The 5,125-nt window shown below is 27.9% G+C and overlaps 1 non-coding gene across 1 annotated transcript; it reads right to left on the bottom strand.

The window, feature by feature from the left end:
- Positions 1–525: 525 nt before the first annotated feature.
- On the bottom strand, positions 526–632 carry LOC114579581. Its single transcript, XR_003700649.1, has one exon. It is a non-coding gene; the product is annotated as a small nucleolar RNA R71 (small nucleolar RNA).
- Between the last annotated feature and the right edge of the window lie 4,493 nt (positions 633–5,125).

The raw sequence follows: 5,125 nt of genomic DNA on the forward strand, positions 1-5,125 counted from the left end.
TAGTGTTTTACATGTTTTATTATTATTTTCTATTTCATGCATCTAACTAAATAATCAGAAGAACTTCTATTTGATACTAAGATTGAAATAGTTTAAGAAAAAAAAACTATAAAATTTTAAAAAGATTTAAAAATTGGTGAATAACGTCTATAAGGAATGATCATCCTAGACTTCTGATGAAATATGCCAACCCTATGATTAAAGGTATTCATCAAAGTATAAACAAACCTAGCATTTAAATTAATAATTTTTAGAACTTGTTATATTCTAAATGATGCAAAACCCTTACTTTGGGGAACCTCTAATAGAAGAGCCTAATTTAAAAACAACTAGTTTCCTAAAGATATGTGCAACATTTAAATATAATGGTGTTACTAATTATGTTGATAGACTATGATACTCTCCATTTCCAATTAGGAAGAAAGCTAAAATACTGTTTAATTCATAGCCCCTAAACTCAATTAAAACATGGAATTATCTTCCCCATAAATTTCTTGATAAATATTTTTATCATCTAAAACTTCTAAGTTTTGAAATGATATCACATATTTTATCCAAATAGATGGCTAATCTATTTATGAATTATGGGGATTATTTAAAGAACTTCTTAACAAATATCCTCATTATACCATCCTTGATTAGTTACTCATTCAAAACTTTTATAATGGCCTTATAGGTTATCTTAGATCAATCATTGATGTTGTTGCTGGTGATTCTCTACTGGTAAAGCCTTTTGATGAGGCAATTCTATGATTGAGGATATGACTACCATTAATTTTCTGTGGCCACTAGAAAGAATTAATATTAGAAATGTAGCTAGTGTTGATGAATCTAATGCTTTATCAATTTTAACTGCCAAAGTAGATCTCACATTTAGAAAATTAGACAACCTTTGAATTAATTCACCCTAGCATTCACATGTGACTATATATGGGAAAGCCATCTTTAAAGCTTCTAGCGATCTTAATGCTTCTGAAGCATAACTCATTAATGAATTTAATAAAATAACCTATAACCCTTTCTCAAATATACATAATCTAGGATAGAAAAAACATCCCAATTTAAATTAGAGTAATAATCTAAATATTAATACTAATTAGAACTTCGGCCTGCCATATGAAGTAAGAAACTAGAATCACCCTTCCTAAAATTTTGCAAACTCAAGGCCTCTTTGTCCCCTTAAATTTCACTCAAATAATCAACATAAGGATAAGTAACCTTCATTAAGGAATTAGTTTTAAAAATGGGTACACAATTATAGAGTCAAGCTAGTGTCATTAAAACTAATGAAACTTAATTAGAATAGCTAGTTGTATTTTTAACCAATAAATTCTAAGGAACTTTACCAAGTAATATAAAAATAAACCTAAAATAATTGGGTATGGTGCAATAAAAGGTGATCCAATGGAGGAATAGAAGGGAGCTTGAGAATAGGAATAGAAATAAAGATCAATATGAGGAAGTGGAATTTAAAGAAGGGTCAATAGAGATTCTACGACCTAAGGAACCACCTAATCCTGATAAAATAGTAAAAAAACCTATTAGAGAGGTTATTAAGAGGCACTATCTCCATTTTCCAAAAGATTTCTAAAGAAGAATTTGGATATGTAGTTCTAAAGATTTAAAAAAGTTAATTATTAACATTCCATTCGAAGAAGCAATTGCTAAATTCAAGAAAGACAACATGAGCAAGTAAATAAGATTAGAAGACTTTTAGGTTGTTGTAAAGTTTGTGAGGTTTGTGAAACCCTAAAGAACTAGTCCCTAGGCTAACCAAGAAGGGGGGTGAATTGGATACTTAAACAATCTTTAAAGAAAAGAAATATTTTTTATAACTTAATACATAAGCAAATTAAATTCATAATAAAAAGATAAATATCAATTTACAACCACACATATAATCATGTAAAAATAAAGTGTAAAAATAATAAAAGGAGTAAACACACCATAATTTATAATTATTTGGTCAACTAGACCTGCATCCACTCCTTGAAGACTCCCTCTCAAAGTATTGCACTAAATAGTAGAGACTCTCTTTTTGCTCCAACAACAAGGCGGAGAAGCCTGTATAGATACTATTTCACCTCCCTAGTATGGAAGTTAACCGTGACTCTTTTACAGGCAGAGAACCTAAACCCTATTTTTACACTCTTAGTGATGGTCAGAGAACCACAACTCTATTTTCACCCTCCTGGTAGTGTTTTGAGATCAATTTTCTATTTGTACACTATGATATACATATTATACGTTATGCGTAGTGTAATTTAGACTCATATAGCAAAATCATTCATATGAACTATTCAACTTTAATAACATATCGAACAGTACAATCAAAGCATCATCTAGTATAATTTGAATAAATTCCTTCTATTTGTTTGTGATGATCCTTGGGATGGCCAACATTGTATATGGGTGATCATCCGACACTACAAATATCATATGATATGATCAGTACATAAATCATGGATTTTGTTTGGTACGATCCATGGGATGACCAATTTTGTATACGGGTAATCATATAGAACAAACTATATCATACAATATGATAAATCATAATAATTATCCATAATTTGATTGCCAGATATCAAGTAATTAACTAGAATATTTTAATTAGGGTGTATAGTATAAAATGAATCATATTATATGATCACTACTAAATTAGTATCTTTCCTAACCTTTGGAGACTAGGGTTTGATAGAGCATAACATTTCATACAATACGAGTTAAACTTGCACAGTAGGAATTACTTCGTACAATACAAAACTGAGAATTTAAAATCATATAATACAAATTACTTAAAAAAAAATCTATTGAAAATATTTTTATCTCTCCCCTTGTGTGCGTGCAAGTTATTCAGCAATGATATCCTCCCAATTATTTGATATGACTCAAGAAAGGATAAAATATAGAATAAACTGAATTTTGACTTTAACCTTAGCCTACCAAATCTCGAGCTGATCAAAATTACAAGTGAATGGTGGAGTGATTTCTTGAAACATTAGTAGACATAAAATAAAATAAAATATCACAAAAATAGGATAAAGTAGTTACAAACACAATAATATTTGCTATCATCAAAATCACAATAATTGAAATAGGTTTGCAACAATCTCTAACTTTTTGGTGATGACAAATATTATTGTTTTTGAATTTTTTAAAAAGTTGCTTTCCTCTAAACTCCCTCTTAGTTGAAAAACAATTGAAAGAAAAAGAAGTGTAAAAGTTCTTTTTGTTTTTAAATAATATGCAAATAATAATAATAATAGTAACAATAAAATTAAATAATAATAACAATAACAAACAACAAAATACTACTCTCCCTTTCGACATCACAAAATAAGGAAAAGTAAAATGAAGAAAAAAATACAAGAAAATAGATACAAGAAATGCATAAAAAACATACTCAAAATGACTAATAATTCAAACTAAAGAAAGAAACATTACAGACAAGAGAACTTTTATGGGCATTTTCAGAATGAAATAAACTTACTCTATAAACAAAAAAGACAAATAAGATAAGTGTTGACTTTATTGCAACCAAAGAAACTAGATTCCTGAGTTTGCATACTCAGCTTAACATCTTCACAGGCTAAAATCTTTTATTAAAAAAAAATTAATTTAAGAATTATAATAAGATAAAGAAATTTAAACTTTTCAAATTGCTAGCCTAAAATATATCGAATACAATATTAATGTAAAATTGATGAATGAAGAACAAAGATTTTCTAAAATCAAGAATAATACATTATTAAATACAACAATTTTCTAAGATTTAAATATTTTCTAGAAAGAGAAGCTAATTTAAGTTGAGCTCATTTTGTACCACTTTTATTAGCTTTTGATGTGCATTTCACATCTTTTATTTTTTATTCACTTAGTACATCTTTTTATTTTTTTGGCGTCATTATACACCTTTTAATTTTGGGCTCATTTTGTGCATCTTTTGATTTTTTTTGCAAATGACTTCTTTTCTAAATCTTTAAGAATCTCAGTTATAAAGATTATCTTCTAAATAGAAGAAAAGAGTAACTCACTCTTTTATATAGATAGGAATAATCTATGAAGCAAATATGATATTTCTAATAGGAATAAAAATCCTAATTTATGAAAAATAATGAATTTTGTTTATTAAATTATAGAAAATATTCTTTATATAAAATTGTAGTGGAATGATAGTAATTTCATTTCAACTGTCTCAGCTCCAATTCATTATAAATTTCAAGTTCATACAGGGAATTATTACGCAAAGGAAATAAGAAGGTAAATAAAAATTCCTAAGATTTGTTTATCCTTTGAGTTTTAACAATTCCAACAATTACTTATTAAAATTTTAAGTTAGAATAGAAGTATGTATATTAAAAATAGCAAAGAGCATTATCAAAAGTTCTTTCATACAGTACGATCCAATTTGTATAGTATAAGTCCCATCGTATAGTATGATTCAAATCATATACTACGATCAACATAAACATATTTTTTTTTAACACTGTAGATTTCTCAAGTAAAAACACACAAAAGAGATCTAAGAGCACAGAGCCAACTAGAGAGAAAAAATATACCAATTGAAAGAGAAGAAATAAATATAAAGTAATTTTTTTTTAATTTAAAAGGATTATAACATAAGAGGCACTGAAAGAAAAAATTTAATACAAACACAAAATAATAAAGTACCAAAGAAAATATAGACACAAAAAGAATAGTACAATACGAACAAACTAGTATAGAGGTGGATCCTGATTAGAAGGTGGTTGTGGAGGTGGTTGGAAGAATTGGTTAAAGCTATCATAATATTGCTGGATGAAGGTGAACTGCTGTTGAATGTTTCCAAATTGCTCCATGAGCCAACCCATATCATTATCATGTTGGGTTTCTTATTGATCCAAATAAGTCTCAAGTCAGTCAAATTATTGAAAAAAATCCTCATATTTGTAGTAACGAGGAGATGGTCAAGGTCTAGGATAACCTATAGGGGAAGGTTTCTTCTCTTCATCAATGAGCAGGTCTTCTGGTTCTTGAAAAGAGCATTTGAAAGAAGCATTCAAAAAGAAGAATAGAGTGTGGTTAGGAGGAGCAGGATATGTGATATTATATTTTTTTTATTAAAGATATACTCAATCATATGTCC

Source organism: Dendrobium catenatum, unplaced genomic scaffold (genome assembly GCF_001605985.2).
Source record: "Dendrobium catenatum unplaced genomic scaffold, ASM160598v2 fragScaff_scaffold_536, whole genome shotgun sequence".
NCBI lineage: Eukaryota > Viridiplantae > Streptophyta > Magnoliopsida > Asparagales > Orchidaceae > Dendrobium > Dendrobium catenatum.